This window comes from Pteropus medius, unplaced genomic scaffold, assembly GCF_902729225.1.
Source record: "Pteropus medius unplaced genomic scaffold, Ma_sr-lr_union100, whole genome shotgun sequence".
Taxonomy (NCBI): Eukaryota; Metazoa; Chordata; class Mammalia; order Chiroptera; family Pteropodidae; genus Pteropus; species Pteropus medius.
Genome location: NW_024354911.1, coordinates 6095224 through 6117423, shown reverse-complemented (window position 1 = coordinate 6117423; position 22200 = coordinate 6095224). Strand labels below are relative to the sequence as shown.

At 39.1% G+C, this 22200-nt stretch overlaps 1 long non-coding RNA gene across 1 annotated transcript; it reads left to right on the top strand.

Annotated features, from left to right (window-relative positions):
* The first annotated feature begins 10 nt into the window (after positions 1 to 10).
* On the top strand, positions 11 to 13643 carry LOC120597807 (uncharacterized). The gene is made up of 2 exons (XR_005651456.1): positions 11 to 358; positions 13604 to 13643. It is a non-coding gene; the product is annotated as an uncharacterized LOC120597807 (long non-coding RNA).
* Positions 13644 to 22200: the final 8557 nt, after the last annotated feature.

Genomic DNA, 22200 nt, shown 5'->3' with positions numbered 1-22200 from the left:
GGGCGGCTAGCAGGGAGCAAGCGCAGGCGGGGCCGCGAAGGGGGAAGGGGGGCGACTTCCTCTGCTCTCCTCCCGCAGAGGCCTGTCCCGGAACGATCCTCGGACCCCCGAGCCTTGCAGTGCGCGCCCTCTGCTCGCCGGGCCCAAACCCGAGGGGAGGAGCCAGGGCTCCGACCTCCAGCGTGCTCCTTTCACTGCTGCCCCGAGAAGTGGAGGGACGCAGCACATCTTACTTCTCATTTTGTAGATGACTCTGGGGGCGAGCCACAGGCAGCAACTTAAGGGGCTTCGATGCCTCCTGCGTGTCTTCCCCGCTGACCTGCCAAGATGACTGAAATCTCCACCGTTAGTCTCTCTGGTATGTATAACCGCCCTAGACTGTGCGTCCTGCGAGGTCGGGACTTGGTGCCTGTCATGCCCTATAACGGCGTTTCTCAAAGTGTGGCCCCCAGACCAGCAGCACCAGCCTTACCTGGAAACTGGTTAGGAAAGCAAATTCTCTAGGCCCATCCAGACCTCCTGAATCAGAATCTATGAACATATGTTCAGGGAATAATCTAAGCAATATAGTACAGTGGCTTTCAAACTTCAGTGAACTTCAGCATCATTCGGAGGTCTTGTTAAAAGGCAAAGTTCTGAATCCGCTTTCAGGAAGCTCTTAATTTAGTGCCTTAAACAGAATTTATCGTATTAATTTTCCACACTAGGACTCCAAAAGAACAGAATTCTGGACCAATACAGTTTGATATAGAGAAGCAAGTCAGGAGAGGTCCAGTGTCTCTAGGAAAACAGTTCCTTTGTACAAGAACACCACACATGGGGGCCTGGGTGTCTGGGCTGGGGCCAAAAGAGACCCAGGGATGCAGGGACATCCCTGCTTTTTTAAGGTGTCAGTTTTGAAATCTGCATCCCTTTCTTTGTCATATCTGTCTTTTGATAGAAAAAGCCTTAGAATGTGTAAGTAAGTGAAGGAAGAGAGAGACCCTTGGCGTTCTTCACCAGAATAGCTCATAGCCCTGGGTCTAAGCTACTGGAAAAAAGAGGCAAGTAGTGGAGAGAATCTTTTCCACGCCAGCGCTGCCCCCCTCCAGGGCTATAGGGCTTATAGAACCTCTACCCACCTGGTCCACCCCTGTGATGAGGATCAAGAGGAGAGAGATTTGTAGCCCTCCTCCACATCTCCAGATCTGATAACTTTAGTTCCTGAACTTCACAAAGCAATATACATTCTTTCATTTAAACCATCCCGTGTAGCAAAGACAGCAGGGTTATTATATTTACCCATGATAATGCCTCACATTCGTACCAGATTTTACAGTTTATGAATAATTCATACATACATTACCTCAGAGTTTCCAGGGGCCTGATAATAAGAGTTCCCTCAGGACTTTTCTAAAAATATAGATTCCTAGGGCACCATAGTTTGAGAATTGGCAGTTGGTGAATGAATCTGGTCTGCAGAAATGTTTTATTTGGTTAGAGTTTTGAAAAAAAAAAAAAGGAGTTTTATACCCTTAGATTCAAATACATTTGCCTATGCTGATTCTGATTTCATTCATTTATTTATTTATTTATTTATTTACTTATTTATTTATTTATTTATTTATTCCTGACTCCTTGTAAAAGAATTTTGAATCTAGAGAATACGTCAGATATCATCCATCCCCAAGCTCTTCCCATTAAGGAATGCGTACCCTCAAGAGTACAAACCCCCCTTCTGCCAGGCTTTCAAGAATGTGTGTGTGTGTGTGTGTGTGTGTGTGTGTGTACATATATATATATATATACATAATTTTTTAAACAACTTGAAATATACTGTGGAATCAAATGCAAAATTTGCATGGAATTTTTAAAGCAGCTTCACATTTCATTTGATTAGTCCTACCCACACACTCTATCATTTGTGTCATTGGTGAAGGAACCAAACCTTTTAAAGGATCCATCTGGTTTCCAGCTCCTTCCTTCACTGTTCTGTGGCTGGAGAATTAGGCTAGTCCCACCCAGGCTGGTGTTGAGCATCATTTCAGGAAGTTTGCATCAGCATCGAGATGATTAGCAAAGTCTCCTTCAACAAAATCGTGACCTCAGTTTGGAGCTGGCAGCAGTCCCTTTTTCTGGAATCTTGAGGGCTTATTTTTATAGTAAACTCAAAATGGGAAATAGCTTTCTCCCAGCGCTTCTGAGGATAAAAAAATAAAATAAAATAAAACACATTGACAAAGCATCAGGATAGATTGAGTTTAGGTTGAAGTAAAAACTCAGCTCTGGAAAACCTTTCCAGTATGTAAAAGGTTGTTGTTTTGGAATCATTTGGAAATATTTTGAAGTGTCCCTGACACTAGAGATGGAAACCAAGGACTTAGAATAAGATATTAATGTGGCGAATTTGGGAGTGGACTAAGTGTTGAAGGCAAGAATTGATAATATGGGGTAGGGGTTCAGTAAAGAGTCTGCATTTGATTATAGTATATAAAAGGGGGAATTTTATTTACTCTTTTAATCATCTGTTTAAGCATGTAACAAATACCAGGCCCTGTGCTGGCCTCAATTTTGTAAAATGACTAAGACAAGATCCGTAAATACCAGGAGATGGAGAGAGCCTGGAAAAGATAGCCTTTAATAATAATAATGTCTACTGCAACAAATGCTAGAGCAGAAATCTGTACAGAGAGGCACAGCCAGTGAAAACATCACCAAGGATGTCTTGAAGCTTATGAGAAAAGTTCCCACATAAGCAGTAGAGTGTAGTGGAAAAATCACTTGCTCTGATATCAAAGAGACCTGGATTCAGACACCAGCCTTGCCACAACAACCCTCTGTTGTTGAGTTTTCTTACCTGTAAAAATGGTTCGAATGATCCTTACCTCATCAAGTTGAGGATGTAGATCAAATTCGATAATTTGTGGAAAATGTCTAGCACAGCACCTGACCCAGATTAGATGCTCAGTATATGCTAGTGTATATTATGATTTGGTCTTCTAAGTAGCTGCATACCAGGAAAATCTTAGCCTGAATGAGAAACACAAACATTCTAGTTGCTGATATGTATTTTCCTCCATTGGAAATTATAAGTTGAGGTAGCCTTTCAGAGACAACTTAATTCTGAATACATTCTGAATACATTAAGGATATCTCTGGGCAGGAAATCAACCTTCCTATAGTTCATTTCTAGCTTCAGTAAGAACTAGGATACTCATTCATAGGTATGAGGTGTTTTATGAGACTTGCCCATCAATATGCAATTTCCCTTGTTTAATAATATCAATCTCCAGGATCCAGTTATCCCACTTTTGGGCATTTATTCAAACAAATCCAAAACACTACTTCGAAGGGACATGTGAAACAGTATGTTCATTACAGCATTGTTTACAATAGCCAAGAAACGGAGGCAACCTGTGTGTCCATCAATGGATGAATGGATAAAGAAGAGGTACACACACACACACACACACGCACACACATACACACACACACTAGACTATTAGTCATAAAAAGAATGAAATCCTGCCATCTGCAACAGTGTGGATGAACCTAGAGGGTATTGTGCTGAGTGGAGTAAGTCAGACAGCAAAAGACAAATGCCATATGATTTCACTTATATGTAAAAATTTAAAGAACAAAATAAACTACCAAACAAAAAAGAACAACCTCATAGATACAGAGAACATTTTGATGGCTGCCAGTTGAAAGGAAGGTTTGGGAGACGGGTGAAAAAGGGGAAGAGATTAAGAAGTACAAATTGGTAGGTATAAAATAGTCGAGGAGATGTAAAGAATAGCTTAAGGAATATAGTCAATAATATTGTAATAACTGTGTATGGTGTCAGATAGGTACTAGATTTATCTGGGCGATCACTTCATAAGTTATATATATGTGTAATCACTACGTTGTACCACTGAAATTAATATAATGTATGTCAACTGTAATTGAAAAATAAAAAAATTATTAAAAAATGATATCCCCAGAAATAAATCCACGCCTATACACTCATTTAATATATGACAAAGGAGACAAGAATATACAATGGGTTAAAGACAGTCTCTTCAATAAATGGTGTTGGGAAAATTGGACAGATACATGCAAAATAATGAAAGTGGGCCACCTTCTTACACCATATATAAGAGTAGATTCAAAGTGCATTAAAGACTTAAATATAAGGTCTGAAATCATAAAACTTCTAGAAAGCAGTAAACTCTCATATTACTACTAGTAATTTCTTTTTGGATATGTCTCCTTGGGCAAGGTAACAAAAGAAAAAATAAACAAATGGGACTACATCAAACTAAAAGTTTTTGCACAGCAAAGGAAACCATCGACAAAGTGAAAAGACAACCTACTGAATGGGAGGAGATATTTGCTTATGATACATCTAATAAGGGGTTAATATCCAAAATATATAAAGAACTCATACAACTCAACAACAAAAAACAAAAATCTAATGGAAAAACGGGTAGGAGACCTGAATAGATATTTCTCCAAAGAGAAAATACAGATGGCCAATAGACATATGAAAAGATGCTCAAGGTCACTAATCATCAGAGAAATGCAAATTAAAACCGCAAATGAGATATCGCCTGACACCTGTCAGAATGGCTATCATCAATAAATCAAGAAACAAGTGTTAACAAGGATGTGGAGAAAGGGGAGATTGCGAATTGGTACAGCCACTATGAAAAATAGTCTGGAGGGTTCTCACAATGTTAAAAATGTATCTACCTTTTGACCCAGCAATTGCACTCCTGGGTATTTATTCAAAGAAAACCAAAACACTAATTCGTAAGGATCAATGCATCCCTATGTTCATGACAGCACTAGTCACAATAGCCAAGATATGAAAGCAACCTAAATGCCCATCAAGAGATGATTGGATAAAGAAGTTATGCTTCATATATACAATGGAATATTAGCCACAAAAAATGAAGTCCTACCATTTACAACAACATGGATGGACCTAGAGGTTGTTATGCTGAGCAAAATAAGTCAGACAAAGACAAATACCAGATGATTTCAATTATATATGGAATCTTAAGGAACAAAATGAACAAACACAGACTCACAAATACAGAGGATAATCTGGTGACTGCCAACAGGAAGGGGGGTTGGGGAGCTGGGAGAAAGGGGCAAAGAGCTAAAGAATTACAAATTAGTAGTTGAGAGATAGTGACAGGGATGGGGAGCACGACATAGGGAATGCTGTCAGCAATAATGTAATGGCTAGGTGTAGAGCCAGAGAGAAGGTAGAGTAATCAGGGAGGTAGTTTCATAAGCTATATACAAGTCTAACCAATGTGCTGCATACTTGAAATTAATAATAAAATAAATAAAATGCTTAAAAAATAAAAATGATATCAATCTCCAGTTTTAGATGGACATATAACCATCTAATTAGAGGTTACATTTATAAGCACACTTTGAATATTGTTATAACCATATGACTAACTTCTAGCCAATAAGATGTGAGCAAAATGTATTCTCCCACATCTGGGCTGTGCTTCTGGAAACGCAGATGTTCTTCCCTGGGCTAGAGCAGCTGTGTTGGACCCAGTGATGGAAGCCGCATGTTAAAGATGTCAGAGCCAACAAAAAAGCTCTGGACTTGTTTAGTGGACCATCATCTGGACCATAATTTGAGAAAAAAAGAAACTCACACCTTGTTTGATCTCATATTTTGAGATCTTTCCTAAGCCTCTTAGCCTATATCCTAATCCCTGAGAATTTAGTAAGACTGAATGAGATAGCATATGGAAGCACCTAATTCAAAGCCCAGAACAAAGTAGCCACCTAAGTAAATTGGTGTTGGATTTGAATTTTTAAAATTTGAAAATATAATAATGTGTATTGCATGAGAAAAGTATTCAAATTGTGTGGTAAGAAAGATGCAGGATTCAAAAAAGAATAGAATATGGTCTCTTTAGGAACTCACATTCTAATAGGAGAATTAGATTCTATATTTCTTCTAACCTCTCTGCAAGAATAGCATCACCAGCACTATTAGTAGAAATCAACCATTGATACAAATGGCAAAAACAGTGGAGACTTCCCAAAAGACTTTCAGCTACTCTCTCCTACTTCTCGAAGTTTGAGGTTCCTTCCCACCAAGAAAGCTACAACATCCCAAGTTGAGTTCCCACCACTTAAAAATAATAACTCACTGTTATACCATTAATTTCTTTGTGGCATAGTAGCAGATTGTGTTGGTATGTATTTCAGAGAGAGTATTTAAGTTTTGTGTGCCATTTATGCCTTGTGGAAGTCTAGTTTATCAAACTGATGAGGTGTATGAGACTTTAAAAATAGATGAATTTTATTTGGGGGGAAGGAAGTTAGAGGAGTGCTGGGTCTAGGAGAGTGTTCGGAAATTGCAGGGGTAACAGTGACTGGCAGAGATGCCAAGAAGCACAAGCATAAGTTTTCATTCATTGAGAAAAGGGCCTGAGGAACTTGTACACAAAGCTGGACCACACAGAACAAGAGACCCAGCTTCATTCTCTAGTGAGAAAGATGAGCCCCTTCCTAGTCCTCCAGTCCCTAGGAAGACACACAACAGTCCCCATGCTTCTGATCAGGGCGAGGGCTCTATTGGGTCAGAGATTTTGCACATTAGAATCGCCTGGGGAGCTTTTAAAATTTTTGATGCTGAAGCTGCACCTCTATTCAATTAAGTTTTAGAGGTGAGACCCAGGCATCAGAATCTTTCGAAGCTCCCAACGTGATTCCAATTTGTGGCAAAGGTTAACAATATGTGTTAACTATTTCAAGCTCATATTCCCAGACTCCTCCCAACAGGTCTAGAGACTGGTTACTGGCTCACCTGATATCCAGGAGCAAGTAACCAGCACAGTTCGACACCAATATTTTCTTAGAATTTGCTGAGAGATTGGGTGACTTAACGATGAATTTCTCAGTTGCACTATCTCTTAGAAGGAACAGGCTTCAGACCAGGTTGCTGCAAAGAGTTGTGCGGTTGTGCACAGCATGAGGATGCCTGGCAAAGGAGATGAAGGGGCTTAAATTACAGCCTAAACTCTGCTTACCAAATCATAACCCTGACCTTGGACTTGGTGCAACTAGAAGGGGAAGAGGTGCCTATTTCTAATTCTCACAAAGGAGCTAAAGGGCTAATAGTGTCCCTGGTTCAAGCCTGCCTTGAGACAGAGGCAAAAGGAGATTCAAGAACCATCTACATCAAAATTACCTGGAATCTTATTAAAACACAGATTCTTGGGCCCTCACCCCAGACCTAATGAGTCAGATCTCTAGGGATAGGGCCTAGAAATCTGTGTGATAACAATATCTCAAGTGATTTTCATCAAGCTGAAGTTTGGTGACCACTGGCCTAGGGTATGGGATGGTCTTTCAATAAAAATAAATTGAGGACCTTCTACATGCTAGGCTCAGGCCACCTTTCAGGAATACAAGAGCAAATAAGACCCCATCCCTTCCTCAAGCACCCTGAGCTACTGGGAGACAGATGAAAAGTGTGGGTCCCAGGTGTCTAAGCTATGACCACTGCTGGGGTTCAGATGGGTCTGGCACATTCAGAGAACCAGTGAGCAGACTCAGAGATCTCTACAGAAGGGATTGAAGCTCCTCCCAGGAACAGTGTCATCCCAGTGGGTAGGAGCCAGGCACCACAAGCCCGACCACTAACAAAGCCTCTATTATCAGAAAGGAGGAGTGATTTGGAGACAGCTTAGTGTCTGACATGTGTTTGCTTGTACACCAAAGCCCCAGTGCCTAACCCCTGTTTATGTCCTGTGGTTATATATCTGAGTGCCAGGGAAAACTGGGAGCTTGTGCACTAAAATTGAAAAAAACAGTTTCTCTATAATCCATGTAAACTCTTTGGGCAGAGGGAATATGACTTCAGGATCCCACCAGCTGAGCATACACACGAAGAGGTAGGCATTCTTTGCCACTGCACAGAAAAATAGCTCACAGCTTTGGCACCTCATGTGCTCCTCCTTGATTGCAGGGGCAGCCTGTGGTGCCTGGTGGACACAACTGTGCCCAGGTGAGAGGGCACTGTCTAAAAGAGAGGTGCTGGGGCAGCAGAGGAGGGATCACCTGCAGGCACCAGGTGAAGACAGCTAGAATTGTCTATGAACACGTGAGACCCACAGATACTTGGAGAGTGTTTTTTGGGGAGTGGGGAGGCTAGGGTCAGGCGTTAATGGCATTAGTAGGTGAGAGGGGGCCAGTGGTAGGAGCCCTAAAAACACGGGTAACAGATTCAGAAGACTTCAGCTTCATTTGTCATCCCTTTTTCAGTGAAGATGTTGTGCCTAAACAGGGTATCTTCTAATTTGTAGCCCAGACCAAGCACTTGGAGGGGCCCTGAGGTATGAGCACTGGAATGGGGCAAGGCGTTGAGACAGAATAACCCTAAGTTTCATAAGAGGGAGTAAATGAAGGGGAGAAAGTCATTTCTGTAATTTCCTTTGCCCCCTGCCCACGAGACATGATCTCGTGTCACCCTGACCCTCACTCTCTCTGCTCCAGCCATGTGGATCTCTTTACTCCAAGACAACAGTCTCTTTAGCTTCCTATCCCTTAAACATGCCATTTTGGATGCTTGAAATGCTTATTCTCTCATTTCATCTGGTCAACTCTTACTAATCTTTCAGGTTTCAGCCAAAATGTCACTCGCCTCGGTAGACATTTCTGGTGGACCAGTTTAGTGTACAAGACATTAAATACAGTCCATAAACTCAGATGTGAAGAAAATGTAACTCTTTGGGGTGATGGAAACTGAATCTCAGTTTTAGTTTGGGTTCGACCAATAACTTGTACTTGGATCAAAATTCCAGGCATCTGGTCACTAGTCATTCCTGTTTACCCAGGAATCTATCTATCAGGATGTCTGTACCAACAGTCAGGGGCTTTCTTGGCTGCTCCAATACTAAGTTTACTGCTTCAATGCCAAGTTTGGGGCATGGGGATGTGCCTGGAGTCAACACCACTAATATGCAATTATTTCCTTCCTTGTTTCTCTTGCTTCCATTCTGGGGGAATTATTTTCTGGTTCAGGGAGAAGTTGCTTTCATCTCAAACCCTATTCTGCTCAATGGTTGCTGAATTATTTCCCAAAATTATTTCCCAAAATATTATTCTTTCATTTTGAAAGAATAATTAGAATGAATATCCTTATAAACTTTATTGGATTAAAAAATTGTTAAAATTTTGCCAACATTGTTTCCTCACCTCTAAGTACTCCAACCTAAATCTTCTAATAATAAGGGCATTCACATACATAACCACAACATAATGACCACATCTAACAAAATTATCTATAGTTCCACAAAATCATCTAATATCTAATTTATATTTGAATTCCCCCCAAATGTTCTATTCCAACGTTTTTTTATGCTTAAAAACAAAAACCAGGATCTAGTTAAGAGCCATACATTGCATTTTCTCTTTATATCCTAGTCTATTTTAATCTAGAACTTTTCCTCCTTTTTTTATGTTGTTGTTGCTTCATGATGCTGACTTTTGAAGGATTTATGTCAGTTTTCCTAAAAGACTCAAAGTTTGGGAACAAAGCCAAAGAACTCTTCTCCAAGCTTTCCCTGAGGCAAGAAGTTTAATAACCAACCTATGCTGGTTTCCTCAAAATTGAGGGTTTCCCTGACTAGGGGAATTTTAGTGCCAAAAGCCAAGAAAGTCTTGAACAAACCAGGCTAAATTTGTTACCCTCAAGGAAAAGAGGAACAGAATTGGATATTTGCTTGAATGGTTGCAAAGCACAGGTTAAGACTCTAAACAACAACAACAACAACAACGATAACAAAAAACAGCCACGCTTGTTCGATAAATGCTTCCATAGCATCCTGTGATTACTTTTTGCAACACTCATCATATTTTTGACTCCATTTAGTGTCTAAATTTCCCAATAATCAGTAAACTCCATGAAGGCAGGGATATGTACGTTTTCTCATTACTCTAATCCTCATAGTCCTCATACATATCGAATATTTATTAAATATTTATTGAACAAAGAAATAATTTAATGACGTCAGGTATTTCAGAATTGAATGTATAAAGTAAAACCTGACATCTATTTTCTGAATGCCTAGATAAGAAATCTTTAAACAGTAAGACTACAGGCCTGGTTGGTAATCTCGATACTTCTAATCACTGGATATTAATAGATTATGTTGCCACATGGAAAGCTTAATGAGCATCTAGTGCAATTTTCTTGGCCATCCAGCAAGGTTCTGGAAGGTTAAGTAATCTTCAAGATCAAATTCAGACCTTAGCTTCTAAGTCCTCAGAGGCTTAGTTCACAGAGGGGATAGATAAGGGTAGAGTGTATCTGAGAATCTGGAGACACTTAACCCATTGGCTACGCAGTCCTTGTTCCATTCTCCAGATTTGAACCACTCAGAGCCATTAAATGATTTGTATTTAAGAGGCCAGGAAGGAGGGGCTGGGATTGGGAGGTAACTGAAATATGCTGTAATTCCAGACCTGGCTTGAACTTCACGTTGGCTCAACGTCAAGTCTGGCCTTTGGGAAGTCTTCTGAACTGGGGATTTGGTAACAGCCTTGAAGTAGCATTGGGTACCTGATTGTAGAGGATTCAGTTGGAGGCCGATGTAGGCTGGGTCTTGAAGGACCCAGTACTTAGGACTGGCAAGGGTCCAAGAGGAAGACACCACATCTCAATGTATGCTCTTTTATTCCTTTCTCCATCCTGGGCTAATTCATAAAGGGCAGAAATATTTACTTCAGATGCTCAGAGAAAATGGTTTCACAGTCACTATGAAGTAGCAAAGAAAGACTTGATAGACAAGAACATTTAGAAAAGAACTTCCTAACTGTGAAGAAATTTTAAAATACATGATGAAATATTGTCTTTTATCCTAAGCATCAACAGAATACTTTTTGTGTCCTTCGCACTAGCGGGGGTACCGAGATATTGAGAAGACACCAAAGTATTGTAAAGGAGATAAAGGGAATGACCATTCATGAAACAATTACTGTGTGCCATGTACATGACCTCATTTCATCTTTGCAGCAGTCCCAATGAGGTATTGTTTAAGGAAACAGGTTTAACAAAATCAAATGACTTGCTAAAGGTTAAATGACTGGGATGTGGCAGAGTATGAATTGATACCTGTGCTGTCTGACTCCAAATCTACCCCTTTCTCACTATAACACACTGCGTTCTTCTGGAGATGCAATGGGACTGAGGCCTAAGAGCCTCAAAAGTGGGAACATTATTAAATCCAGGTGAAGAACATAGTCATTGCTGCCATGCTATTTGAAGATAATTGGAAAGGCATTATTGCTCCCCAATTTTCTCTTCCACATCCACCACGCTCCCCGAAATGCATTGTTTTGAGAGGACTATTGGGGTCATGCCTCTCAGAGCCATTCTAAATGAACCAGTCTAATCCAGAGGTGATGGGGCGAGGTCCTCTGTACTTGCCTCTCTGTCACCTCCATTCTGATGCATTCCAGATGCTCTAACAGCTCCAGTTCTCAGTATTAGTTGTGAACTTGAGAGCATTGTGTTTTTCCTTCTCTTTGGCTTTATTGTCCTTCGCCCTTTGGGGAGGGGGAGGGGTGCAGATAGCCTGGAGGATAGCCAGATTTTCCATTTTGCAATCTCCAGCCACAGCTGCTAAAGAAAACTTATATTGTGTTTTATTCAGTGGGGAAAACATGTTTTGTTTTGCACTCTTGTGTAACCATGAAACATCTGGGGTAATTTAGCTTAAAACTTCCCTCCAGTGTCACATTTGGGCTAAGTGACATAGAAAAATATTCACCTTGACTGTGTCACATGCGTTTGGGTGCATACCCCACAGGGAGTCATCCTGGAGAAACAACTGGAGCCCTTTATACTAAAACCCCACTGCCTTTATCCTGTATCACATTGTCCCTTGTAAATGGTCAGGGCCCAGAAAATGGCATTTGGGCACTCAAAATAGGGAAACACTTGGGAGGGCTGCGAAAGAACTTTTCAATACTTTCATCTGGTGGTTTTCAAACTTGAACAGTCATAAGAAGCACCTGGAAGACTTGATAAAACTCAGATTGGCTCCTATCCTCAGAGTTTCTGATCTAGTAGGTCTAGGGTAAAGTCCAAGAATTTGCATTTCCACTAAGTTCCCCGGCGATGCTGATGGTACTGGTTGAGGGTGGAGGGCTGGGGGGCACATTTTGAGAATCTCAGTTTTAAACTGTGGTCAACCTAAGCGACAAATTGAACACAATACTACATGGGATTAGCAAAAACTGTATACAGCAGCAATGTTAAGTTTTATGCTTTGTGTTTCTTTTCTAAATGGGTAAGAATTGGTGCTAAAACGAGATGACCACATTTAATCTTGCTGACAGGAGGACACTTTGGTACAAACTTTCTAGAAACTAATTGGTAGAAAATAAATATTTATAGACATTGATCTAGTAACCCTACTTCTAGATATTTCCAGGGAAATAATCAGAAATATACACAAAAATAAGGTACCAGGATATTTACTGCAGATTTATATGAAATGGTAGACACTTGAGAATCACAAATACATCCACTAGTTCATAAATTATAATAATATTCATACAATGGCATATTATGCCACCATCAAAGTACTTAGGAAAAAATTTTAATGATTGGAGGAAATGATCGTGATATACTACTAAATGAAAATCCCACAGCACAGAGTTATATATGTCATATATCAAAACACATTATATGTATATACTGCTATAAAGAGTATATCACCTAAGGAAACACTGAAATGTTAACAGTCATGAATTCTGGATGGTATTATATTTATACTATAGGTGTGAGTCATTTCCTCCATACTTAATCTTCTAAAATAACATCCCACACACATAGCCCCACCCAAATTCAAAGAAGACTGTTAGGCTGCCATATTTATACCAAATGATCCCACCCTCCCAGTGATCAGTGATTGAGACACCTGACCCAAAGTGAACCTATTAGAGACTGCAATACAAAATTGGACTACTAAACCCCAAAACTGGTTAGTCAGCTGTGAGATATGTGTAGACCTAGGGCTGGTGGCCATTGTAGGTTGTATACATGTTGAAGAGGCTAGTGTGAATCTATGGCTCTATTAGTTATTACAGCTTCAGGAGGTAAGCAGCACGTGCAGGTGTACACGCACACACAAAAACCCTCCTTAGAAAGCATGGGCGAGGATAGGTTGTGAATATCAAACTGTAATCCTTTTGTCCTTTTTCCAGCAATTTTTCTTTTTTGCCTTGAGCTGATTAGAAAGTTTCTCTTCTTTTATAATTCTGTCTAAAATTAACAGGTGACTTTTATTTGTTTATTAATACATGTTTGTTTTTTCTTAATCTCTAATACTAAATGATTGTTGCTTTTATTAATAGGAAAATAATACTAAAATTAAAGCATTGTGCTGCAGCTGAAAAAAATAGTTATTCACTGCAAAGTTTCCTGGTTGATTACGGCCTCTCACCCCCCACACTTTCCTATTTTTGACACTTTGAGATTCAGAAATTGAAGCAGTTTGGTACAAAATCCAGGATACAGTTTAAGTTTAGAAAGTGTCTGTGCAAAAGTCTTGTCCTGTACTGAGCTTAGCCCTGTCATTTCCCCCAGAGGCTCTTTGAGGACCCCAACAGCGAAGACTGATGGTGAATAAAAGACACAGAGCATGGTTTCACCACTGATTTACAGACTTGGAAATTGGAATAGGTGAGTCATCAGCAATGTGAATTGAGAAGATTGCCGCAGAGCAGCCCACACTATCATAAAAATTCTGCTGCAATATCATAGTGGCTCAACTGTGGCTTTTCAATTTTAGAAATGTGAGCGAATGCCATATAGTTGGTTAGCACTTTTTTGTGACATGTCAGATTTATATGAAATTGCTTCAACCCCAAATTGCTTTAATACAATTCAGGAGAGGGCTATTTGGAATAAGCCCATTGGGCAATTCTTATTCCTCTCAAGGTCATCATCTCATCCTCTTTTTAGGAATTACATTCTAACTAAAGTATCATTGGAATTGATCTTAAGAATTTTTAGATATGCTGTAAAATCTCTACGGGAAGGGCTGATTTTGTCATGTTTTATTTTACCCTCAGTTTGTTGAGTGAGTGAAAAACATTCATGTTATGTTAAGAGCTGAACCTAGGGGTTGAGTATTTGGAAGTAACTTCCTGAGTGGTTCAGCTTGGGGACCCAGAATTGTGGTTTAGAGGTCTGGGATGATGATGGAGATAAAGTTGTGATACAATTTAAGGTCTCCAAAAGTGTGCGTGTTCTAAAAAGATAAGAGAATTGTTAAGGAGGAGGAAACTAATAAAAGAGGAAATTTAGACCAGAGAGGTTCCATAAGCAGAATCTAAGAAAGCACTTTAATAAAAGAGGATATTTAGACCAGAGAGGTTCCATAAGCAGAATCTTAGAAAGCTGTCATGTCTGTGAGGAGAGCAATTCGGATCTGAAACCATAGAGTGGATTTGTGCCTAGAGAGAAAGAGGACCTTATCTAAGACCTGCGAGAGAAATGACTCTTAATGATGGATTGTCCAGCAGAGGTAACCTAAGTCTAAACCTGCAGTAGACCCAATTTTAATAACAATTATGCTCTGCTATCCCTTCGCTGAGGTAAAATATCACATAGAGTAAATTGGATAACTATTATGATAGAAGAATAGGAACATGAGGGTTAAGATGAGGAGGGAATAGGAGAATACTGATTGCCCTTTCCTGAAGGAATCTTTACCACTACATATGCATCAGATAATGTTTACTGTATAACACACTACCCCACAGTGTAATGACTTAAAAGACAACCATTAATTTATCTTATAATTCTGTAGATTGATTGAGAAGTCTCTCTGTCAGGACAAGCTTGGCTGATGCTCTGGGTTTAGTCATGCTTCTCCAGCCAGCTGGCATGTCAGTGGTGGCTGGATGATATAGGATGGCCTCACTCATGTTTGGCATCTAGAAGGTTCTTTGCAAGGGTCTGGCCACATCTCCATATGGCCTCCTATCTGCTAGCAAGCTAACTTGGGGTCATTCGCATGGTAGTTCCAGGGTCCCAAGCATAGCATGAGGCTGAGCCCAGTGCTCAAGCATTTTCAAAGTCTCAGCTTACATCACCTTTAGTAATGTCCCATTGGCCAACGTGGGATATATGGCCAAGCCAGATTCAAGGAGTGGACAAATAAATATCACTTCTTGATGAGAGTGGAAGAATTTATGGCCATTAAAAAAAAAAAAAAACTACCGCAAATAGATAGTAGAGTTGGTAAAGAAATAAACCAATAAATCCTTAGAACTATAGGGAAAGGGTTGGAATATCAAAGAAACAGTCCTTGGCTACAGAAATTATTCATTCCCTAGGTGCTGTTAGCAAAACAGTGTCTCAATGTCATTTAGTCCAGCTGCGGAATGCTCTGTTTAGGGATAGCCCTGGGTTATGTTATCTCAGAGCCTTTTTTGAGGATCTGAGTAGAACTGCAAATACCACCTTGGAACAATCCTGGAAGTGTCTTAGATGTCTGGGATCCATTAGTTCTGAAACTAACCAGGAAGGGGCAATTACTTTGGAATTCCTGAAAACCTATCCCTACTGGTTCAAGTAGGAAAGAGAACCTACTTCTTCTTTTTAAGGGCAATGATTAAGAGCCAAGAGATGCAAAGAGTAGATGGGTGAGTAGCAATGATAGGGTAGGTTAGTTTGTTTGAGCTGGAATCAGGAAAAGAAAGGATATGAATGGTAAGCCTGTTCCCAGAGGTAAGTGATCAAAATTAATAATAAGCTGGAGCATATGACCTGGAGAAAAGGTTAGGGAACATTTAGAGAACAAGTGGAAGAAATTTGATAGTCTCTCAAAGCAGTTTTAATTTTTTTTTTTTTGATGACAAGCCAGCGAAGATTCTAATCTCAGCTCTGCCACTAATGGGTTAGTTATGTGACTCAACAAATTACCTCTTTTAGTTTTCTCATTGACAAAATGAGGAATTTTGACCGGACGATTTTTCTAAAGTTCTTTTCAGCTCTAACATCTTCAAGGAAGCTAGAAAAAACATCTTCGTGAAATCTTCGTGAAGGGAATGAGGCTATGTTAGTTTAGGAGTAATCCCCCTTAGAGAGCATTGCAACAGGCTTTGTAGAAGATTTGAAATCTCCAGAGCTTTAAAGACACAATGGATCCCTATCACTCATTCAACAAATATTAATTAAGGGTCTGCTATATATGTCAGACAGAGAAGTCGGAGGACGACAGCAGCTTACTCCTGCTCTTATGGCGCATACAGAATCATTTGGGTCTGATCAAATAATTTTAGAGGAACAAATAGGATTTGTAAGCACACGTGGCTTTATTTTTTAGTCACTTCTGAAGAGAGAGATTGAATTTGCCAGAAATGGGGAGACTGAAACAATTGCAGGCAAGGATTATGTCAACTGACTTCACTAATCTTCAGTTTCTTCATTTGCAAAATAAAAGGGCAGACTAGAGGATCCCTAAAGTCTCATTCAGCTCCAAAATTCTGATTTGGCTGCCTAGCAGTTCTTAGTGCTTTAGCTCAGCAACTCCATCTAGTGTCACTTAGAAAACCACCACCAATTGTCTTGCTACTGACCGATGAGAGCCACTAAAGAGACTGGACATAACTGAAGACAGGCTTGAGAATCAAGATATCAGAGTAAGGGGCTGAGGGTGATTACAACTCACACTGACATAATGTTTACTATGTGTCAGACACTGATCTGTGTGGCTCATTCATTTATTTTCACAACAAATCTATGATAATGGTACTAATAACAGCCTTACTTTGCAGATGAGGAAACAGGGCATGTAAAGAGACAGTAACTTGCCTAATAAGTAGCAGAGACAGAATTCAAGCCCAGATACTGGCCTACAAAATCCATCTTCTTAACCACCACACTTTCCTGACTCTAGCTAAGATTATAGAATATTTATCATGTGCCAGGCACTGTTCTGAGAGTTCTGCACATGGTACCTCACTTGATCCTCTCAACAAGAGTATGATGTAGGCACTAAAATACCACTTTTTCGGATGAGAAGACTTAGGCCCAGAGAGATGAAGTAACTTGCCTAAGCTCATGTAGCTAATAAGTGGTGGGAACTGGATTTAGCCATGGTGAAGGGAACAAACCAAAAACATGCATCAAGGCTGCTGCCATCTTTCTAGAATTTTTTCTCCCATTTTTCCAAATGTCGTTGCTTCATTATTCTTGGTACAGAAAGAGATGATGCAAGCGTTGAATGCCAGACAGTTTTTTTGTTTGTTTGTTTTGTTTTGTTTTTGCCAATTATCTGAAGAGCCAATTCCTGAATTTCAGAATTTGCTAATTTGATTAATGGATATACATGCTTGTACTCCTTTTCTTGGTCTCTCTTGCTTCTCATTTTGTAGCAATGTTGCCAGGTAAGTAATGTAGACCTAACATGTCACCAGATATTTATGAGCACTCCTTTAGGGATTCCGTATCATCATGGTTTCATCTGCCACTTTTACGTAAACACTTCCCAACTACATCTCCATGCCTCACCACTCTAATTGCCCGAGAAATTCATCTGCTTTCCTGTTGCATTGTCTTCTCAAACTCAAAATTTAGTATGTATTTAGCAAATACTTACAAGCACTTACTATGTGCCAAACACATATGCAAAACCCGGAGACCCTTAGAACTGTGCATGGCACATGGGAATACTAGTGAAAGACAGTCCTCACTTTCAAGTTTCACAGAGGCTAGTAGAGTAGATTGGTAAACAGTCACTTATAACGCAAGATGATAAATGCTATGATGGGCTAAGAGTGACATGCTTTGTTATACGCAGTGACATTTCATCCAGTCTTGAGAGAGAGGCAAGGGTAGGGTCAGAGTAAGTTCCTCAGACAACTGACTCCTAAAAATGAAATCAGTATCTTTCTCTCCAAATTGGCTCCTTCTTATTTCTACTGTACTGTCATTTTTAGTTACCCAGGCTTGAAAACTCAATCACCATGTACTTTTTCCTTGTTCGCAAATCTATTTTCGAAATTAATTGTGTCCAGTCAATTCTTCCTCCTCAATATCTCCTTCATTGTTTACCTTTCCGCACTCAAGCTCAATCTTCTATCTTGTCAAGCCAGGACTCTTGTCAAGCAAGAGTCTGCCATCTTAAACCTAATAATTCTCTCCTTTCCAATTCTCCCTGCACGTTACTCCAGATTCATTTGCCTAACATGCTTTCCTGCTCAAAAATCTCAAAAGGTCATTAGTGTCCAAAGAATAAAGACTGTTCTGACAACATTCTGCCTCTAGCTTTTTCTTCCCTCTCCATCTGAATCTCCCACAACTCTTGTTTTAGAGCTCTGCCTTTAATCCAGTGATACCACTATCCCTCTAGCCCTCTCACTCTCTACTCTTTCTGCATTCATGACTGTGTTGGCTTTTTCTTTGCCTTCAGCTCCCTTTTTTTTAGCATAGCATATCTATATCCTATCTCTCATTAAAGAGTCATTACAATTTTGCCTCTGCAGTGAAGCCTACCTTTAAAAAACTACAGGATTTATCGCTTGTACTAGTCATTCAGCAATTAGCATATATTGCCCCTTTCTTTAGTCAATTGTATAAACATATAATTTACATACAACTACAACTGTATGCACCAATGTAACCATCATCACTTCGGATGTAAAACATTCCTGTCAACCGCAAACATTTCCTTCTGCCCCTTTGTCTGTAGCGTTTCCCTGACCTAGTCCTGGGCAACCACTGATTTTCTTTCTGTCACTATAGATAAATTTTCTCTTTTCTCTTTTCTAGAATTTCATATAAATAGAAATATGGAGTATGTACTCGTATTTGAGTCAGGATTTTTTCACTCGACACGTTTTCAAAATTCATCCATGTTCTGTATAAATTTGTTCTATTTTATTGCTAAGAGAATTGCATTGTTTGAATACACTTTTTTTTGGATATACAATTTATTTGCACATTCATTCGTGTGTCGATGAACATATGGGTTGTTTTCAGGTTTTGGTTCTTATGAACATTTGTGCAAAAGTCTTTGTGTGGACATATATTTTAATTTCTCTTGGAGGGGAATTGCTTGGTTGAACGATATAGGTATCTTACCTTTGTGAAAGTTTGCCAAACTGTTTTCCAAAGTGGTTATAACATTTATAACATATATACATATATACATTATAACATATATACATTCCTGTCAGCCATGTATGAGTTCTAATTGCTCTCTCTCTCTCCAACACTAGGTTATTCTAAATCTTTTGCATTTTTGTATCGAAAATGGTATTGAATTTTTATTTTACTTTCCAATGGTTCACTGCTAATATATAAAAATGCAGTTGATTTTTGTATATTGACTTTACTATATTCCCTTATTGGTTCTAGTAGTTTTTCTGTAGAATCTATAGGCATTTCTGTGTACACAATCATGTCGTCTATAAAAAAATGAGTTTATCTTTCTTTTAAACTTTTATGAATTATGGTCTTTATTGCATTAATTAGGATCTCCAGTACAATGTTGAATAGAAGTGTTGAAGAATGGAGTCCTTTTCTTGCTCCTATCTTGGGTGTAAAGCTTTCAGCCCTTGAACATCAGCTATTCTATAATTGGCAATTTATTCATGGCTGCAATTTATTAGGTTGAGAAAGTAAGTTCCTTCTATTCCTACTTTGCTGAAAATTTTTGTCATAAATAGATGTTGATTTTTGTCAACTGTTTTAAATCTAATAAGATGATCATAGGAGTTGTCTCCCCTATTCTTTTGATGCGAATTGCATTGACTGATTTTTTAATTTGAAGCCAACCTTGCATTACTAAGCTAAACTATATTTGGACATGATGTATTGTTCTTCTAATATATTGCAGGATATGTTTGCTAATAGTTTGTTAAGGATATTTGCATCTATGTTCACAAAGGATATTGGTTTGTAATTTCTCTTCTTCAGTCTTTGGCTAGTTTTGGTAATAAGGTAATGCTTAACACATAACATGAAATGGAAAGTGTTCCCTAGTCCTTTTCTCTTGAAAGAGCTGTGTAACATGCATTTTTTTTCTTGAGTGTTTGATAGAATTTTTAAGTGAAGTCATCCAGGCCTAGAATTTTCTTTGTGAAAGGATAATTACAAATTCAATTTCTTTAATAGATACAGAGCTATTCAGATTTTCTGTTTCTTCTTGTATTAGTTTTGATAGCCTGTCTCTTTTCAGCTCTAGAATTTCCATTTTGCTTCTTTTTTTAGTTTCCTCTTCTATGCTGATTCCCTACCTCTTTATTCATTATTGCTATATTTTCCTCTTTGAACATATTTATAATAGCTCCTTTAAAGTTCTTGCCTGCTAATTCCAGCTTCTGGTCATCTTGGGGTTGGTTTTTACTGATTCCTTTTTGTCTTGATTATGGATCACACTTTCTAATTTCTCCACATGACTAATATTTTTTAATTTTATACTGGACATTTTGGAAGATGAATTCTGCTACCTTCTTCCAAAGCATGATAGATTTTGTTCTAACAGCCAGTTAATTTGGATGGACTCAAACTCCAAATCTGGTTTCTACTAAGATGGGTAGCAGCTAAACTAAAGCTTCCAACTGCTGCTTTCTACTGGGCCCCTTTAGGTCTCTCCACGCAATACATGTGTAGTTCAGTGATTAGTCAAAAATTTAGGTAGAATTCATAAGCAGCTTTTGGTCTCTCTCCCGAGTGGTTTCCACTTTTCCATGATTTGCCCCATCATTTTTCACTCTAATAGCCCTTAATTTTTCACCTCTGACTCCTCGGGCCAGTAAAACTACAGCTTTCTGCTGCCCTTCACAGCATGGAATGGAGAGTACACTCAGGTAGAAAAATGCATAAAGTATATCTCGTCCACTGCAGTTCACCTCTCTCAAGGTTGATTCTCTATTTCTACCTGCTTTTGATGCCCCAAGATCTCTCAAAGTTGTTTCGTATATTTTTCCCAAAATTTATACATGTTAACCATGGGAGGGTTAATTTGACACAAGCTTCCTCATCACTAAAAGAATAGGAACTGTTCTGTTTTCTTGGGGAAATTTAGGAAATTAAAAAAAAAAAAAAAAAAATGACGCCCTCACCACCATCAGCTCTCCAGAATTCCCATAGAAGAATATTTTTAATGGAACAAACTTTACATTCACACACTCTTGACATGTCTCTCTTCTCTCACCTAAAGCCCAATGGTTTTTACTTGTGTATCCAATTAAGTTTAAAATTAAGTTTAAGTATAAAAAATAAATACTGCTAGATAAACCATCCATAGAATATTTAAAATAGAATTTAAACATAGAATAAACTAAAATTCTTGATTGTGACCTCAAATGCCTTACACCAGGGGTCTCCAACCCCCAGGCCTCAGACTGGTACTGGTCCGTGGCCCATTAGGAACAGAGCCCCACAGCAGGAGGTGAGTGGTGGGTGAGTGAGAGAGGCTTCGTCTGTATTTGCAGCCACTCTCCAGTGCTAGCAACACTGCCTCAGCTACACCTCAGATCAACAGGCATTAGATTCTCCTAAGAGCAACAGTCCCTGGTGTCAGAAAGGTTGGGGACCGCTGCTTTACACGGTCTGGTCCTGTACACGGCTCCAATCTCATCTCTTATCATTCTCTTCCTAGTTCATTATCTTCAGATATCCTAGCTTCTTACCCTTCCTTAAATACCAGAGCACTTGCTGTTCCTGTTATTTGGAATGCCCTTCCCTCAGATAGTTACATGGTTGCTCCTTCTGATCATTCAGTTCTCTCATCATATATTGTCTCCTCCGAGAGGCCTTTTCTGATTAACCTTAAAGAGCAAACCCTCTCTCCCACCTCAATTATGTTCTAACATCTTATTCTGCTTTACTTTCTTCTAGTACTAGTACTAGTCACTCTCTGAAATTATTCATTCATTTCCTTGAGCTCATTGTCTGGCTCCCCACTAAAAGATAAGAGCCAAGAGGGCAGGATCTTTGTATACCTTGTTTGCCAATGTATCCTTAGTGTCTAGAATAGTTTGCCTGGCACAAACTATGTTTAATAAGTTTTTGTTGAATAAACAAATGAAGAATGATATAAGAGGTATTGAGGTAAATCTAACTTTTTCCCCATTAAACTCGTCTGGTGGTAAAATAAATTAAGATAACAATATATTATGCATAAACAGTACTATACAAACTATAAGTATCCTATATTTAAAATA